Here is a 20,708-nt window from a genome sequence, read left to right as displayed (position 1 = left end):
AAGCATAGAGCCAAGACCTCTGACTAACAAAGTTTGCAGAAAACATCAAACTGAATTGTTGTTAAGTCGCTCTGACAACTAAGATCACCAGAATAAGTTTTCGATTGTAAACTCTTAGTGTATTAAAAATGGACTCAAATTAAATGCTAAAATGTGTACTATCATCATTTTTGGTAGACAACACCTACTCTTATCATATTACATAGACAACACATCACTACAAAACATCTACTCTTATCATATTACATAGACAACACATCACTACAAAACAAAAATGCAGTCAGGGACCTAGGAACTTGGGTTGATACCTCCCTCTTGTCTGACCATCATGTGACAATGGTTTTCAGGAAATCTTTTTAGTTAGCACAGCTAATTGCCAAATCCCCAACCATGTAAAAGAAAACTCACCCCTGCATATATTCAAGTGCAACTTGAATGGATAAGAAACATAAAATTTACATCAGGACTGCCCCTGTACTACAAGTGGACAGAAGAATCTCTTTAATATTTTATTCCATGCATGGGTCTCCTAAAGTTATCTATGGTATGATTCCAGTTATTCTCACTAGGTGTTTGTGGCAGGGCCTGGAAAACATCATAGGCTACAGAGACAAAGGCAGAGGGATGACTACTGACAGCCAGTTTTCACCGGATGATTTTAGTGAATTTTATGCCAGGTTTGAGGTCCAAAACATCGAGTCAAAGGGTACCACCATAAGAGAGAAGGGCAGAGAGGAGGCACCATCACCTTTCACAATATCACTAGCAAAAAGGTATGGCAAAGTCCATGAGGAAGATAAATCCCTGGAAGGCAGCCGGTCCAGATAACATTGTTGGAAGGACACTCAAAACCTGTGCTTCAATACCTGCTGGTGTTCTGACTGACATATTCAATCTCTCCCTTACATGAGCTACAATTCCCACTTGTTATAAGGCAACCACTACCATTCCACTGCCAAAAAAGGGCAAAGCCAACTGCCTGAATGAGTACTGGCTGGTTGCATTGACTCCCATAGTGATGAAATGCTTTGAGAGAATCATTATGAGTCATATTCAGTCAGTTATACCTGATACAATGGATCCCCTGCAGTTTGCATACAGACTGAATAGGTCACCTGACCTGGACCGAAACAATAAAGGTGGAGGCGTGTCCACATTCATTAAGGATATCCACACCTCCAGGTTAGTTGCTCAGCATAATGCATCAGAGATTATCCAAGTGCAACTAACTCTGGGCAAGACTACAATCCAAATTCTAACTTGTTACAGATCCCCCACCATGCCCCAGGATTCCCACTCCTCATTTCTTGATATACTGGAAAATATTAGGGTACAACCCATTACCCTCATAATGGGCGTTTTCAATTACACCACCATTAACTGGGAAAACTACTCATGTACCAACTCTTTTGCTCAATGTTTTCTGGGATTCATAAATTCCAACGCCTTGGATCAACTTATTCACACCCCCACCAGGGGCAGCAATATCCAAGACCTGGTCATTACCAACATGGTGACTGGTGTTCCACACCAGAGGTCAATTCCTCGTTGGTCAGATCCGACCACAAGCTAATCATCCTAGACATTCACATCCCACCCCACCCCCCATTAGGGAAACCACTGTAAAAAATTTCTTCAAAGCTAACTTCATGCTTCTTAAGACAGAAGTGGCAAACTTCACGACACCCATGCAGATGGACAATAGAGATACGACTGCTGAATCCTACACAAATACACTTTATAAGCACTTACACGAGTGCATGGATCGTGCTATCCCTAACAGAACCAAGATGCTATCCTCCAAAAAAGGAAGCCAATCTGGTGGTCCCCTGCCATAAACAAACTCTACAAAAGAAGAAAGAAACTGTTGCAAAAAAGAGTAAAATCCCATGATTGGAGGAACTATCTGGTCAGCCTCAGTAAGAAGCTGAGATCCCTCATAAAATCCTCCAAAGCTAGTTACGAAAACAAAATCACCACTGATTCTAAAGACAACCACAAAGCATTCTATAGCTATGTCAAGAATCTCAATGGCAACACTCAGATCTGCTCTGAGTTATGGCACAATGACACTAAATATACAGAACCAACTGATATTACCAACATCCTGGCAGATAGGTTCAGTGCTAACTTTACCCATCTCTATACCCGAAGAATGCAAAGTTCCTGTAATCACAGCTGCAAAGGTAAAAAAAAACTCTTCAAAGCCAAGAACACAGCATCATTCAGACCTGACAGCATCCCAGGCTGCGTTCTACATGAACTACAGAATGAACTGGCACCCCACTTAAGCACCATGTTCAATCATAGCCTCACCTAAGGCTATGTGCCCACTGAATGGTGCACAGCAATGGTTATCCCACTCCACAAAGGGGGAGCCACCATGGATCCCGAGAACTACCGCCCCATTAGCCTAATGAGCTTGGTCTGCAAGGCCATGGAACGTATCATCATGGAACTTATAAACAAAGACATTGGTAATCTCCAAACTCTGGACCCCACCCAGTTTGGGTTTGTAAAAGGCAGATCATGTCTCCTATACCTGATAGACTTCTTTGAAGCAGTCACCAAAGCCATAGATGAGGGTAAGGTGGTTCACACAGCATATCTAGATCTTGCCAAGGCTTTTGACACCATCCCTCACTCTGAAATTATAGATAAACTCACTAAACTAGGTATAAATCCCTATGTCACAAGATGGGTTGCCAACTGGCTCACTGACAGAACCCACATTGTGAAAGTAGCAGATTCCAAATCCGACTTCAGACCAGTGACAAGTGGAGTATCACAGGGTTCAGTCCTGGGTCCACACCTGTTTGGTATCTACTTTTCTGAAGTACAGGCTAACACAGAAGGTCTTTGGCTAATGAAGATTGCAGATGACTGCAAACTAGGAGCCATAATCAAAACTCAGAACGATGTGGAGATCCTACAAAAGGGCCTCACTGAGACAGATGCCTGGTGTCAAAGCCATGGCCTCAAGCTTAATGTCAAAAAGTGCATTGTCATCCTCTTTGGTAAAAACTCTGTACCCATGAGTTACCACATAGGTGGTAGTCTACTTAACACCAAAAGTGTGATAAGAGACCTTGGGACACAGGTGGACAGTAGTCTCTCCTTTGATAATCACATTGCCACAGTAGTCAGGAAATCCTTATATGTGGTACACCTCATCACAAAAGGTTTCTCATCCAGAAAAAAAAGGTCATTGTTCCCCTCTACTTGTCAGTCATTAGACCCATTGTAGAGTACAATGCCCCTTTTGGTATGTACCTTACAAGACATCTACAACAACTGGAAAGGCCACAGAAATACCTCACAAAGAGGATTACTGGCCTCAAACAGATGCCCTACGCAGACTGTCTCAAAAAACTCCAGCTTTACTCCATCACATATCGCCTACTCAGAGGCGATCTCTGCCTAACATACAAAACTGTGTCAAACCCAGAGCTGTTGGACAAGCTCCACTTAAAGAAATCCCAATCCCTCCAAGCTATATGCTCTATGGACCTAAACCTTGTCACCACAATAAACAGAACATGCTGGAGGGATAGACTCCTGTCCTAGAGACTTCCCATACTCTGGAACAAACTACCTGTCTATATCAAACAAAGCTCCTCATTAGCACTCTTCAAGAAAAATCTTGATGACTGGATGGGAAATAGGAAATTCACCCCAGGGATCACCTCTGGAGCTCTGCTCGGCAGGGACACAGGAAAATAATTTTCTTGGGTGTCGAAAGCCAGGGTACCTTTTTGGCTAGGCTTATATTGAACCTATGAACCAGACGATGCAGTCAGTACAACACTGCATACAGTCCTTACTCATTTGGAGAATAAGGACTGTTATGCCCAATTGCTGCTTATTGATTATAGTTCGGCCTTCAATACAGAGATACCAACGAAGCTCATTAATAAGCTGTCCATACCGGGTGTGCTGCTGACTCTTTCCGATTGGGTCTTGGATTTTTTAAAAGGCAGACAACAGTCAGTCAGGCTGGGGAATAATCTCTCTAAAACAATAATAATAAATAAAGGAATTCCAAGAAGCTGTGTGCTGAATCCAATGCGATACACCCTCTTCACTTATGATTGTGTTGCTTCTCAACATGACACCAGTATCGTCAAATTTGCAGATGATACAGCAGTCATTGGTCTTATCTCTGGGGATGATGAGTCAGCGTATAGGAGAGAAGTGGAGAACCTTGTGAAGTGATGTCGGAACAGTAATATCTCTCTTAGTACCAAAATGAAAGAGATGATCATTGATACACGGGGGAATAGAAGGCAGCAGTTACCATTATATATTGGTGAGTCTGAGGTGGAAAGAGTGGCTACATTCAAATTCCTTAGTATTGACATCTCTGTATACTTACCTGGGCTCATAACATCACAGGTCTGGTAGGGAAAAGCCAGCAGCAACTATATTTTCTGAGAAAGTTGAGGAAGTTTGTCATGCCCAACACCATCCTCAGCAACTTCTACCATACCTCCCAACTGTCCCGAATTACTCGGTTTTTACTGAGTTTTGGGGTCCAAATATATTTTTCTTTTCCTCGCTTTGTTTTTTTTCACTCTGTAAGCTGGCGCGTCGCCGTCGCGGCGGCGCCAGCCTGGCCAGGGCTACCAGCCTATCGAATAGCTGCGGCGGCGCGCAGAAGTATTTCGGCTCTGTTTAAATGTTTAACAGAAATTTAGAAGGAAGGCTCCTGCCTTGGCTGTTTGTCTGTTAGAAGGCTCGCCTGGCTGTTTGTGGATGTGTTATCGCTCACCAGAGCTGGAAAGGATGTATTTAAAAGGCTCTGGCTGGATGCATTATCACTGGCTGTTTCTGGAGTTAGGATTTATTTAGAAGGCTCGCCTGGCTGGATTATCGCTCCTGGCTGGATTTATTTTGAAATGGAAGTGTGTGTGTTTGTGTGCATGTATGTGTGTGTGTGTGTGTGTGTGTGTGTGTGTGTGTGTGCGCGTGCTTTTCAAGAATGTGGGTTTTTTTATTCATTTTTAGTGTGCACAAATTTAAAATTTCTTGGTAGAATATATCATTGTTTAACTAGCTGATATGTTCGTATGTGTTCTGTTCTTATGGTTTTGCTCACTACGCCTTCATAACCTCTTCTTCAAGGGTTAATCAGGCTGTGTTCACCATATTAAAAAAAAACTCTGAGGTGAGGCTGCTGCTGCTGTGGTTTCATATCTTTATTGGAGATGAATCATCCAGGCAGATAGGTATTGCTTAGATTCAGTTGATTTTATACAAGTTAGTCTTGTTACATTTATAGAGACGTTAATAAGCATGTCTTATTAACAGTGACATCATAGTGGAAGTGTTAAATGAATGACAGGTATGTTAATGTTAATCGAACCAAGTGGTTACAACTAGTGATATTGGCTAACTTTATATTGTTATAAAATCACACATTGTGTTTAAATGGATAATATTTACAACTAGAGCATGCAAAACTGTCAATTCTCCATTTTCTGTGTTTCTTAATTAGGCCATGATGGTTACACTTGAGTCTATTCCATTCAATCATTTATTGCAGAGGAAACCTCTGCATGCCATGTGTTTTAAAGTAAAGTCGAGGACTAATGCAGTGATTCTTTATATTCCATTAAAAGTGAGAGGTAAAGACCACACTGAGGACAAAGTGTACTGGGGAATAGGAGTAGGTAGTACCTGTGTGTTATTAGATACACCCCATGTAAGCCATGGTATACAAATTGTTTTGGGGATTGATGACCGTGAAATACACTACTTTGAAGAAGTTCAAGTGTCAATTGTGCAGATGCATACATGAAGCTGGGTACAGTTGATCATGCAGAGAAGATAAATGTGTCTGTATTATGTTTAAATGGGTTGTAGTGAGAGTATTGTCATATATATGCTGCTGCTTTAATTTTGGTATTTACTGTGTATGCTGTAGAATCAGGTGGTGCTGCGTTAGCATTATTCGCCTCACAGTAAGGCGCTTTCCGGGTGTTGGTAGTAGCATTGTCACTTCACACAGTAAGACGGCTTTCAGTTTGATTCTCAGCTAGAGCATCTTCTGCGTGGAGACATGTGAATGCGTACTTTTTCGTTGAAGGTTGTGCATCAGGGCTGGCAACTCTGCATTTAAAAATCAACTGCCAATCATTAGTGGATAACTGGGAAAAGAGCACTTATAATGCTGTAGAACAAATGGCTTTTATGTGGGAGAGGGCTGTAGTATGGAGTTTTGCTATGCACAAATGCATTTTTGGTTTCATACTTGTGTGTTAACCTGCTAGTGAAGGTAGCCTACTGACAAAGGAGTCAGGAAGAGGCCATCAGGATTGTCACTTGGAGTTTGCAGTGGAACAGTGTTTCCTGGCTCTTAATTTTCCTTAAGTATTTTTTGTTAGCTACTTATGTGTTGTATAACTGTCTTGATTGATCTCAGTATGTTTACATTTTGAAAGGCAGTTTGCAGAGAAACCTAGTCCTTACTGACAAACTCCTTTGTTAGTGATGCAAAGTGTCTTGTTTACTCCTTGTCCACTTTTCAGTTTCCATGGGTTTGCAGGATGCCTCTTAACTTCTTGGCTCAGCATTTCATGGCAAAGCCAAAATAATTGATGGGAATACAGGCCCATATTCAGGGATGATTTTTAAATGTTACACTAATTTACAGGTATCAAGATGCATTTTCTGAACACTGCAAAGTATGAGGATCTCTGTCATTTTTGCCTTGACTGTAACTTGTGCAAAACATTTTTTTAGTGCTGGACAGGTAGACGGATGCTAGATAATTAGTTAATATTTATGTTACATTTTTGTTACATTTAGCAGATGGTGTTATTTAATAGTATTGTAGCAGTTAATTTTATTTTTATAAAAAAGTTGCATTTGCTGTTGCTTGTCAGCTTTCAACATCTCTCTCGATTCAATGCAGTTAATTTAAATTTTAAAAAAGACAACTGTATTTTAGTTTTATACAAGTTCAAAGTTCGATCAAGTTCAAAGTTCGATAAGTTCCGTGGTGATGGTACAGCGGTAGCATTGTTACCTCACAGCAAGAGGTTCTCCCATTCGATTCTCGGCTTGGCTTGGGAGTGCCTTCTGTGTGGAGTCTGCATGTCCTCCCCGTGGTTGGGTAGCGTTCGAAAGCCATGCCTTTGTTGAAGGTTGGGTGTTGAGCTGGCACCTCAGCATTTCGTAAAAAATCTACTGCCAGTCATTAGCGGACCGGAGTTCTGCTGTGGTGACCCCTTACTGGGAAAAAGCCGAAAGACAAACAACAACAAGTTCAATACATGTTCAAATGTTTAAATAAAATACTATTCTGGTTATATTTTGTGTTTAAAATTTTGTCTGTTCTTCAATTTGTTTGAATGATGGTACCCCACAGTTCCATTGTTACATCATTATATATGCAAATTTTATGTTAATCAGCGTACAGATTTGTGCCTATTTTTCACGGGCCTTTGTCCAGATTTTTGATGTTTCCAGGTTGAGAGGTATGACTTCTACAGGTGTACAATTTGAGAGCATTCTCTCCCACTCTATTACAGTATTCTTTGGGGAAAAGTACAATACGGGATCACAAGGCTCTGCATCATGTAATACAAACTGTGCAAAATATCATTGGAGTAACACTCCCTGACATCTACACCAAAAGAGTTTATAGGAGGGCTCAAAACATTATCATGGGCACTACCCACCCACAAGACAAACTATTTATGCTGCTACCGTCAGGAAGGCTTTATAAGAGTGTTGCAGTCAACAACCAGGCTGAAAGACAGTTTTATACCTCAAGCTATTATACTGTTAAACAAAATGCACTTACTACTTCTCCCCCCAGTATTGTAGGTTGGTTCACATTTGGAGGAAAACGTGTTTTATTTTCAGAAATGAGCTCTTTTGCACAATTATATATATTTACTAATATTGGTATTTATATTATTGTCTATTTATTGTCTTAGATTACTTCTTCTTGTTAATTGTTGTGTTTTATATGTTGCTGGAGGATTTTCAGAATAAGAATTTCTTTGTACTTTATAACACTGTCTATAGTACATATGACAATAAAGTTGAATTGAATTATATAATTATTGACCATGAGAGGTGCAAGGCTAATCTAGCATCGAATGGGCTAGGTTAATTCAAGAAACAAAAGGGAAATTGGCAGGGCTTAAAATGGCCCACAAGGGCAGCTAGTCTAGTACTTATCAATGAACGTATAACACAGACTGGAAGTTCTGTCCTTTTGTTCAGTGTCTTATAAATGTTTGACAGGAGATCTCTGTCTCACTTACCATGGCATTAGACTATGAGTAAAGGTTGATTGCTGACTTTGTGGCCATGTCATCATATCTGAGGCTTTATGTTCTTGGCACTTGGTCAATAAACATACTAAACTGGCCTCTTTTCACCACTTAGAGAGTGGCTCAGGTAGCAAGAGACATGGCTGAACAAATTTGTGAAAATTGAACATGCAGTGCAAATGTTGTGAGACTGGCTAGGATCAACTTCACCTTACAGAAGAGCTTCTGTAATTTACCAGGAGAAATCAGGGAAATGGAGTTCAAAGGGACCCTGTTCAAGTCCTCAGTGTTAATGCAACAGCAAGAAGCTGTGGCCACAATGTGCCAGTAATTGGCATAGTGCTAGCTAACACACATAAAGGGTGAGTAAAGGCAATGCAATGGGTCAAAGAAAGAGCTTCCCACTTTGCAATGTGGATCGGTGAGTTATCCAAGTCTAACTTATAGGTGCGAATAGACCAAGAAAGCGGCCACTGCAAAAGTGCTTGAAATGAAGGCCTGGGTCTGGGAGGAGTTAGTTGAGGACAAGGGGAATTACTTTTGGATGTCCTCAAAGAGGCTGTGACAAGCCATCCTGTGAAGCCAGGAATAGTAGGCAAAGCGCTATGACTGCAACTGTGAAGTGGTAGATGGAATGTTATCAATGTTGTCTTCAACATGGGGCAAAGAAATATTGACCTTAAGTGAAAACACTGTTGGAAGATGAAAAGAACACTTTGAACAATTCCTGAACTTAGTGGACATGTCTTCCTATGTGCAGGCAATGCCAGAAGCAAATGTTAAGACTAGATTCATTTTGTAGTTGAGGTTACTCTAGCAAGTGAACAGTTCCAGGATGGCAAGACTGTGAGAATAGATGAGATCTTGCTAGAAAGTGAAAGTTAGTTATATTTTTGGGGCATCATGGTTACTATATCTTTTTAGTGATATGTGGAAGATGGTGACAGTACCACTACCTCTGGACTGGCAAACTGGGATGGTAGGGTCCATTTAAAAAAAAAAAAAGTCAGGAAGGTGTGCTCCCATTACAGAGGGATTACATCCTTCTGCTTCCTGGAGACCTCTATGCCAAGGCTTCATCAGAAAGCTGAACCTCACTCAGGAAATGTCTGTCAGATATAGCAAACTAAATCTCTCTTGTTCTTGAGCTGCTTACTGTTCCAAGGATACAGTGTTTGAATCTTTCACCTTCATTTGTGTACTGTGTAAACTTGAGCAAGTCATTTAACCAGTGTTTTGAGGCAAATAGGAATTTGGGCTAATTCTTAATGGTCTCCTGAACTGCATGCCTAATAACTACCTATGAAGACCAGTGTGGACTCGGTCCTGGCCATAGAACAGTGAATCTCCTCTTTGTTCTTACACATATATTGAGAGGTTGTGGGAGTTTGCAGTATGATTTATGTGCTATCTTTGCTGGCCTGTAATAGGTATATGATTGTGTGCTCTGGAACATCTTGGATGGGGGTCTACAAAAGTACTGTGTCCCAGGGCTGCTGCTGAATGACATTCTGTGATTAGGTTTGCAGAGCAAGAGTTGTATCTACATATTTTTGTGATGTTAGATATACTCAAGGTAGGCATAGCATTCCTGTTCATGATGTTTATAGACAAGACATCAAGACACAGCCAAGGTCCAGACAGTATCTAGTTTTGAGATGTGAAGACTGAATCTTTGTTTGCAGACGATGTTCCACTCTTGTGCTCAAGTCGTACTAATCTCTGATGTGCAGTAAGTGGTAAGAAACCAGGGCATTCAAATAACAAGTTATGGCTCCTTCCTGGAAAAGGCCAGCTTACTGTCTGCAAGTGAGAGGGAAATAGCTACTACAAGTAAATAAATGTAATGTTTTTTTTTTTGTGGGGATGATATACAAATGAGGATATGTGGATCAGGGGATCGACCAACGTATTTGTGCCGTATTGGCAATTCTGTAGGCATTGTAGCAGACTGTGATGGAAAAGTGGAAGCTCAGCCATAACATGAAGCTTTCAAAATCTGTGTCTCTGTCATCCCCCTATGGACATGAGCTTCAGATAGTGACTGGAAGGATGAAATCAAGGATACAAACTGCAGAACGTTGCTTCCTTTGCAGGACAGCTGGGATCACTCTTCATGTTAGATTGTGGAGCTCAGCTACTTGAGAGAATCTTGGAGTACTGCAGCCATTACTACTGTATGCTGTGTCCGTTGAGGTCATGTGTGCACCCTAATATGATACTCACTGGACATTCACGAGAGGTGTACTATACATGGCCCACTTTGAGTAGGCTCTACAGCAGACTAGAATATGCTTGTAAAATTAATCTCTTTAGAGCACCAACAGATCCCATGGGATGAAATGGTTACTGCTGATAGCAACAGGGAAGCCTGATTTGCCCTAATTAGTTTGATATCATTGTAACCCTAGATGCCACTCCACTAGGCACTATTTGAGTATTTCCAATCAAAAACAGGGAGACAGACTCAGTTCTAAAAAAATTTCCTTTAATGAAAACTGTGCCTGTGCAGAAGCATGCAATTATATAGAACAAGAGCTTTTGCCCTTTTTCAATAACAAGACTTCTTCAAACTTCAGAACTGATTCACATTTCATTAATTGTGACTGCAGACTTTTCTTTTTTGCACACTTTGTATTTTCTCATAGGGTTGTGGTTTAGTAAGCATCCTCAGTCTTCTGATGATGTCACTTCCTGGATTAGATGCGGAAGGAAGCCTTATTAATGGCTGCAATTGTTTAGAGCAGCTTGAATCCTGTTTGGGGAATCTCACACAGCTTGTTGCACTACTAATTCAAAAAGTCAACTCTTTTGATGAAAGGCTTAACAAATATGTAACTGGAATCCTATGTGGAAACGATTCGAAACAGTGGATGGTTGGCGGGAATATTCCACGTGCACAAGGAGATTCAAGTGGTGGAGAATGAATGGGTGTTTCACTTAATTCTGAAAGTGAACATGCTAGTGACTCAAGATCAGGGAAATAATACAGGTAATCCCAGTTTTAATCTTAAAGACTAGTTAACTAAGGAGTCTGAAATTTTGAAAGAACAAAGGAAATACCAAAGTTTTGTGGTACCATTAATTAAACAGCTGCAAAATTTCAAAAACAAGTTGGTAAAATACCGCAAGCTGCAAATTGAAAATAGTTATTTTTGTGAAAGTTTAAGAGAGAGGATTGTCCCAAAGAGCTTAAGGACATGGAAATTCCTGACAAGATTGGAAGAAGGGATTGAATTACTTTGTGAACTTTTGAATATATTTGACCACCATGGGTTCAAGCTCATGGAACTTCTGATGAAACTTAATCAGAACAATACTGAAATTTTGGAGAGTGACATTATTAAGACTGATAATAATATTAGTAATGATCTATTGTTTGATTATTATAAAAAAAAATATGAAAAAGTTTTTTTTGAATGTTGAGAAATATTTGGGTGAAGTTAAAGGTGAAAAAGAAAAGAAACTCCTTTGTGATAGAAATGACTATAGGAGTCAAAAAACATAACCAAACCCACCAAACAATGGGAGGGAGAGTATGTATTGGAATGTCCAAAGTAATGAGAGAGTAGAACTTATGACAACATGAGACAGGAGAGTTCCCCAGGAATTTCCTCCCCCCAGATAGTGGAGACTAACATCTATTTTAGGTAATCCAGAGAGACAAGAACAAGGAAGTAATGGCTCCTTGGGACAAGAGCTACCACCTCCTTTTTCCCCCTCCTTTTGATCATCCCAAGAAGAAGGGAGCAAAGAAACAATACAATACAAGAAACTGTTAAACCTGATAACTAATAAAAAGGGTGATTTCAAGATTTATAACTGTAGTTCAACCAGTTTACCTGGAAATTGTGCTTCTCCTTTTGAAAAGGAACTCACTTTCGTACCAGCAAGGAAGTAAAAGCTTGTTGACACCTTATTAGATGTGAAATGTTTTATGGGAAAACTGAATTTAGATGTTTTATTAGGAAAAACTAATAATGGTCAACTGGTTAATTTATTATAAATCAAGTGTATGTACTCCACCTTTACACCCCGCCATAACTTTATTTAAAAAGATGTGTGAAAGTGACATTAGGATGATTCTGAAGGAAACTTACGCCACTAACAGAAATAATGGTAAGAACAACATGAGCATAGGTGAAATGGAGTTATTAAATGGTTTATGTGATAATAAAGAATTAAGAATAATGAAAACCAACAAAGAGGGAGGTCTTGTAGTGATGGATATCACGGACTACAATTCCAGGATGGAGAGTTTGTTATCTGCAGGGAAATATGTGGAACTTTCTATAAATGAACTGAATATAACATACGCAAAAATAGACACTATACTTTATGATCTACTGATGCAAAGGCAAATTGCTGCTAATGAGCATTCATATTTAAAAATTGATTTTCCTCGTATTCCAAGGATCTTTGACATACCAAAAATCCACAAAAATCTAAATGACCCCCCCCACACACACTTTGCCACCTATAGTGGATTCAAATGGCAAATAAAACATGTGGTTTGGCAAAATTTATAGCTCTTAAACTAAAGAATATACTCTGTGATGACAGACATATTTTGAAGGACTCATGGGACTATCTCACTAAGATCCAAGATACAACGTATAGGGAGGATCTAATATTCACAACTATAGATATAACAGGCATATTCACAGTTACAACTCATCAATGTGGTCTTAATTGGTTTACAGAATATCTTACTTCTAAGCAAGGTTAGATAACAGTTCAATTAATGTTCTTAGACTATTAATGGAATTAATACTAGACAATAATTACATTTGATTTGAAGGAACTCTCTTCAAACAAAAATGGGGGTGGCAGTGGGGGCAGCATGTGCCCCCATTTTTGCCAATATCATTCTAGCCTTCAATTCAAGGAGGTTAGGAATGATTGGGAAGACAGATTAAACAAGCAGTTCACAAAGAAACAATGGGGGGGGGGGGTATATGTATGTCTACCAACTATGCAACAAAATCTAGAAGATTCAAGATCTTTGCCTGGAAGTGTTTACATAGGTAGTTTTATGCCCAAAGCAGCCTTCAAAGAATTTTTCCTCAGGTAGATGGCAAATGTTGGAGGTATGATAGGAAGAAAGATGTAACTGGGAGCATATTTTCTGGCAGTGTAATGAGTTTGCAGACTTTAAAGATTCCCTGCAGACTGCTCTGTTGGAGATGCTGGGTGAGCAAATTGGAGTAACTAAGGAAATTATTTTTTGAGCTATGACACAGAATCAGAATTATCTCAACATAGTAAGTAAGGCCTTGCTGAGTCTAATTATGATGGCTGCCAAAAAAAGCAATTACTAGAAAACGGAAATCAAAGTCTAAACCAACTTTACTAGAAGTAGTGAAGATAGTAACTGAGATAAAACAACTGGAACTGGGATCTTTAGAAAAGGGTAGGAACAAATTACATAGGAAAAAGTAGGACATTTGGGTTTGATACATGCAGAGAAAGAATGAGTTTAAATGAAGGCAGGATTTGAAAGAGCTATGCAATGGCTGACTAACAATGACTGGATAAGGTAAAAACGATGTATAATATTTGCAGCTACAGTTGTGTCGGCACGGTTTGGAATGTATAATGTTTGCAACTGACATTGTGTCTCTATGGTTTATTTTCATTTATATAAATGTAATATGGCCTATGTCATACATGATAATTTAATTAAAATGTTTTTTGCTTAAAAATATATATTGTTCTAGCCTTCTGGGAAACAAATTTCATTTTTAAATCAGAATTTTGTAATTCATAGATTTTTTATGGGTGATTTTTAGATTATTTAAGTTTTTTTTGGAATGATACAGAGGCCAGACTAGACAAACATTTTTAGTACATAAATAGTACCACAAAATTAAGTTTACTATTAATAAGTCTAGGATGAGTATACCTTATTCGAACACCAAGATTTCTATAGACCAATATGAATTAGTGTTTCATTTCAAATTTATACAGGAAACCTACCTATTCAAACACATTACTTCATTTTAATAGTTGTGACCCTATTCATCAAAAGCAGGCATTAGTAAAAAGACAACTAGCAAGACTCTCTAGAATGGTTTCCAGTCTTGAGAATTTTTTTTTAAAGGAAGAGAAATTCAGAGCTAAGTTACTTAATAGGGATACCCAAATGTATTTTAAAGGAGATTTTTAAGGAAATTTATGTAAAGAGGATTAAAGGCATATATAAACCCCTTTTGGGTATTGCTTTACCTGTCTCTGACAGAACCATTAACAACAACAACCAATTTCAAAAGGGTTTTATTACCACGTACAACAAGAGTGCTGAGATTATTAGAAACATCTTGGTTAACAACTGGAAAATACTTGAAACTGGTAGAATTGATAAGAGAAAAGTAGTGAATGGCCCTACACTTATTTATAGGACAGACTAGAATCTAAAGAATTTTCTTGAAGCTAAAAAAAAGTGAAAGGGTGATGGTGGATGGACACAAAGGGATGAAAAAATGTGGGAGATGCTCCCAGTGTAAGTCCATTACTGAGGGACATCTCCCACATTGTTGGGTATGGGAGCATTTCCTACCCTAGAAGATGTAGCTGTGAGATGAACATGGTGGTCTACATTGCAGTTTGTACAGATTGTCCCTCGTTCTATATTGGTAAAATGGAAAGATGTTTAAAAGAGCACATTTACAAGCACATTAGGGACATGAAAAATCAAAATCAGTCCAATGCCCTTTGGAGGCATATACAAAATAATGATGGGCATGGGTTTGGGTTCTTTATTATTGATGTAGTAGAACAAGATCCAAGGGGAGGACCCTTTTAGTTTAAGCTGGAATGTAAGGAAGCCAAATGGCAATTAAAAAAAAATACAACTGGAGTGAATGGATTAAATGATCACATCTTGCTTGTATGTTTTTTTTAAAAAATGAAAGCACTAAATTATTAATTTGGTAAGGGGTCAGATGGACTGTATTTTAACATTTTAATTTAAATTTTTGTATTTATACATACATACATTCATACATATTTTCTCATATGACTATATATCTAAGAATATTATATACATATTTTCATTCTTATTTTACATGTATGTATATATGGGTGTGTATTTCTTATGAGAATATATTCATTTTCTATGCTGGAGTGTCTTTGATGTGCAGACAGAATACATAATAGGTGAGCATATATATATATATATATATATATATATATATATATATATATATATATGGATCTACTTCATTACAACAAAATCCCACCACAACGAGACCACATTAACGAAATCCCACAACAACGAACATTCACAACAATGAAACCCAAAACCACGAAACACTAACACAAACATCACAAACACACACATACACACACAACAACCCCAAAGTACCTAACACACAATACTACAAACTGCCCCCCACACCCCCTTCTTTATTATTCTAACTCCGAGATCGCACAAACAGACACACAAGGCACACTCACACCCACACATTACATTCCCTCACAAACAAACACCACACTCACAACACACACTTACACACACCACTACCCCTCAAACAGACACTTACACATACATACTTACGGGCATCGGAACACCAGAAGCACTAAACACAATCCCGCAATGTCAGGATTTTGAATTTGCGCTACTGGGGTTTGAAGTTTCGAACATCTGGTCCCGCTCTTCCAAGTTTCGTTCATATGAACTTTCGTTCATATGAAGGGAACCCATATATATATATATATATATATATATATATATATATATATATATATGTATATATATATATATATATATATATATATATATATATATATATATATATATATATATATATATATATATATATATACACACACATACATACACATAGATTTGCATTTTTGTAGTTCTTTAAGAAGTTTTCTTGAGTTTTTACTACAAAAATAATAATGTTAGTATAAATAAATGCATGGAAAATGGCTAATTGTTTTTATTGGTTAATTACTTCAAGGATCATTAGGGGGAGGTACTTCAGGCAGGATATATAATTAATGAAACATGAATCAGTTCTGAAGTTTGATGAGGTCCTGTTATTAAAGAAGGATGAAAGCTCTTTTCTATGTAATTTTATGCCACTGTAGAAGCACATTTTTCATTAAAGGAAGTTTTTTTTTTAATTGGATCTGTCCCCCCATTTTTGATTGGAAATATGACTGTGGAATTTTCTTTTTTACAAGTTTTTCATTTTCTAGTTTGATCATTGTGATCCTCAACAACCCCGACAGTTTAGGAAATTGGTGGATTGAATATCACCCATAGGACATATTAAGATTCCTTCTTGCAAGAATGCTGTAAGATAAAGTCAATGCCAACAAAGCCAGTCTGATGCAATTTAGTATGCTGTAGTGAAAACATTAAGTCACAGGAAATGTTCTTTATTCATAAATACAAATTGTGATTACAGCCTCTTTCATATGAAGTTGTTTGTACTATGACTCTAGAACTTGCTTTTTCTGCTTGTATCCTTACCCCATGACATCCATAGCTCTCAGCTGCCCCTATTTTTGCCCTGTCACTTGTAAAATTCTTGATTTTCTGTTAAATTACTGAAAATTGCAGTCTGTATCTCCAGAAATTAGTGTTTCACAATTTTTATTCATCAGAAAATGCCTGCTGATGGCTATCCACCCAATGGTGTGAACCTTGGCTCAGATGATTGTCTCTGTTGAAGTGACAACCCAACCCCATATGCAAAAATGGGGAAAGGGGTTGTGGGTGGATGCTGTTCTATTAAATGTTAACTGAATTAGAGTCATATTTACAAACTGTCACTAATTTTGAACTTTATCCCCGCATTATTTTTGACTTTGTCCTGATTTCTTGAGAAAATAAATTGAAAGCTATGGCCACCTTCACATTCTTCTCTGTGTTTAGTTTGTTCTCTTAGATTATTAATGTTTTAGGCTAAATTATTTTTTTTTTCTGTGAGTTGGGAATTTTTTTTCCAACCCACTATGACCACTTAGTCTCCATCATAAACACTCTGTTGGCCTATTCACTCCCCAATTGTCGAGAGTCCAACAACACTTTTGTCCACATCATGGCCAGCGTGTTGAGAGTGGTGCCATCATCTACAATGAAGATCGAGGGATTCAGAGTGGTGCCGTCATCTACAATGAGGATCGAGGGTTTGTTTTGTGTCACAGCCCTACATTCCCTGCACTTGCCCAGAACAGTCCAAGGGATGGGGCATTCAATGGGCAACAGTGAGGGGTGTCATCTGCTTCCACAAATGAGTCTCACAGGGCCTGCCACCCTTGTGATAGATATCCTGGTTCAGTGTCTGGCCTGTCCTTCTAACTCTAGTGCAGAGCTAATGCCCAGGTGATGCATATCCCACCTCCAGCTCTGTAGGTCAGATAGACAGACAGACAGACAAACAGGTAGGCATAACCTTGCCACTCTCTCTCTTACCTCCTCTTCAGGATCCCAGCCAAATAACCACACCTAGGTCATGTGTGTCACAATTAGAGTGTTATCAATTTATGATGGCTTTCATGTTTTCTTAGAATGCCAGACTGTAAACTATACTATTGTTTGACTATCCTGTTACACTGAGTCCAGTTGGACACTGTCTCTCTGGTGTGAAGCACAGGATTCATAGCAGTTGGTTTTCTTTGGATCTCCACAGTCAGATGCTGTATCATGAATTTGAGCAAGGTCCAGTACAGTGTCAGTCCCATGGCAAACATATGAGCTACATTAATCAAAGACAACAACCAAGTATCACTGTAATAAAGTTACGTATACCACATTACTGCCTAGAATTCCCCAAGCCATTCACCACAATGCTTTGTGCCAGCATTAGCACTTATCGCTTATTTCCTTTTTATAGCGTAACTAATTTTCAGTACACTGGTCAGCTTATTTTATGGTTAGGCACTTGTAATTCTTCTTCATTCCAAAATCCCAAGGAGATCAGGATATGATATCAAAGCTTCTAATAACCAGCAGGATTGCATGAACTTCTTGTTTTAGTGAATGATGATGCCAATTATTCACTCATTTATATTTGGATTACTAGCTTCTTTGATAGTGCAGCCCCATCCTCTGTAGAGACGTAAGGAGAAAAACATCTGGCAGTACAAGCAGAAGTCTTACTGCTTGCAAATACTATGTATCAGCCTTTAGGAAGACTCACAATTTACTGAAATGGCCAGTAAGGAAAAGCTGTATATTTGCAGAATGGCTGTCTTTCCTCAGCAACCATGAATCACTGCTACAGCTGCTCATACGTGCCTCCTGCTGGAGACTACTAGAAAATGCACAAAATTATTTTTCAGTAAAGACGATTATACAGCTTCACACACAAATGAAAATCCCTCAGCTGCCAGCTCTAGTACACACAGTTCCTCGTGGCTGCAATAACCTTACCCATTTCCTGTCAATTACCTGCCTCTTAGTTTCTACATGTAGGATAGGTTCCCTTGCTAGGAATATTTGCAGTCTCAACTCAGTGCACTGTTCCTAAATAAGCTTCACCTGTATGAGTACAGTAGTTCAAAAACCTATATGCACCTAACTACAAATCCATTTCTGCTACATTTCCAGCATCTGCAGGGTATTAATAAGGAAAGTTTGTAAATCTCATACATCAGCTGGAAAATAACTAAAACGGGAGATTTATGACCATATGTCTGATATGCATGCGTACAGACATGCTGCTAATAGAGCGTGTCTGTACAAAGCATTGCGCACAGGTACCAGTAAGACAGAAAATTCAGTAAGAGCAGTCACAAGCCTGCTCTGAATGTTGCTGCCACTGATTATATAAACACTTAGTAAATAATTTGCCATCATGCCTGTAATTACTGGATGTCAAAACCAGATACACAGTCAGCCACAGGAGTAAAACAAGCAGAGAACAGTTCTGCATGAAATGAAGGTACATCTGCTGAAGGTTTTGTTGTTATTGCTGTACACTGTCACAGCATAAATAATATACTTCAGTACTACCATCCAAAAAAAAAGTCTTGTTTGTATGTCGGAATCCAAGGTACACACACACACACACACATATACACAAAAGAGGAGAGAGTTTAAGGTGCTCCGGGTCACAGAGTAAGAGTATGCAAATAAAGGCCAAGGAATTAAAATTCAAAACTCGGTGGCATCTGCCATAATATAATTATTACGCTGCCCTGCCTTGGTGCTAATTTGTTAAATAAATGATACAGAGTTCCAAACAAATGCACAGAACATCTGTACATGAAGAGGATAGACATGCTTGTGTTATCTATGAAACTATAATGGCACGTCTAAATCAATAATCTACACATTCCTGTATCAGGAGAGAGAGCAAGAGAGAAAAAGAAGCAAAGAAAACAGGCAGGTTGTTAAATGTTTTAGGAAAATCAGTTTTTGATTTTTCCTTCTAAATATGCCAATTTTCCTTTATTTCTCATAAATAATGAAAGGTTTTCTATCGCTACATACAAAGAAACAGAATAAGAAAGGGAAGCATACAATAAAAAAACCGTCATACTGCAAAATATAAGCTTAATGGTTGCACTGGGTAGAAAATCATCTTGACTGCCCTACAGATAGATTTCTATTCTTTATTTGTCTTTCTAAAATAAAATCCAGGATAAACCAGTTTTATGTGCATTATTTGTCAGAAGGATTTTCACTCAAAGCACAGCAACAGGGAGCCACCTTATTCCTTATAAACAAACAGGCTGATAGCTAGACTATTCCTTATAAACAAACAGGCTGATAGCTAGACACGTAGCTGTGGACAGCATCTTGTATTTGACAGCACCATAATTAATACAGATGAGACAGAAAGCATGAGCTACTTACATTCCAGTTAATTTTTGCTTGGTAATGAGAAGTGTGAACAAAGAGAAATCCTTTTTCTGCGTCAATAATACATTCTTCAGTTTGCAAAATCCCAGTAAAATTATTCTTAATGGAAAAAGAAAAAAATAGCTTAGTCCTGCACAATAAAGCTATCCCTTAGCGAGATTCTGCTCCTATGATGCTGTAGTACCACAATCCAAATTAATCCATTTCTCTCTCTGTTTCTCCTTTATTTGCTACTGCCTTTTCTGCCATGGTGCTTAAGCCTTTGCATGTTTTCCAGCACACAGATCCAAGACGCACGCATCCCTCAAGACAGCTAATGATGAGAGTGGGTGTAGGAGTGACATAGCATCACTTTTAAAGGCTGCATTTTCCTGATTGGCTAAAATGTGTATTAATCCAATAATGCCCCTTCATAGGTTCAAACCCTGATGAAGCGTGCTCCTCTGTAGCTATGTCATTTATTTATCATTTGTTAGTGGATACAGAGATGAGAATTTCAGTATTGCATTATTCTAGGTATATTCAACCATCATAGTGCATAAAAATATATTATGAGTGGTAGCTAACTCTCTCTCTGAAAGTTGCTTATACAACAG

General features: G+C 38.5%; 1 protein-coding gene across 1 annotated transcript in view; it reads right to left on the bottom strand.

Moving 5' to 3' along the window:
- Positions 1-20,447, bottom strand: part of ATCAY (ATCAY kinesin light chain interacting caytaxin) — a 644,371-nt gene extending 623,924 nt beyond the window's left edge. Inside the window, exon 1 of the mRNA XM_044054019.1 lies at positions 20,107-20,447. The gene's annotated coding sequence lies outside the window, so the exon portion shown is untranslated. The remainder of the gene's footprint in view (positions 1-20,106) is intronic.
- Between the last annotated feature and the right edge of the window lie 261 nt (positions 20,448-20,708).

This window comes from Protopterus annectens, chromosome 13.part0 (genome assembly GCF_019279795.1).
Source record: "Protopterus annectens isolate FY-2018-M chromosome 13.part0, PAN1.0, whole genome shotgun sequence".
Lineage (NCBI taxonomy): Eukaryota > Metazoa > Chordata > Ceratodontiformes > Protopteridae > Protopterus > Protopterus annectens.
Note: the sequence above shows the minus strand (reverse complement) of the source record. Positions and strands in the feature narration are given on the sequence as shown.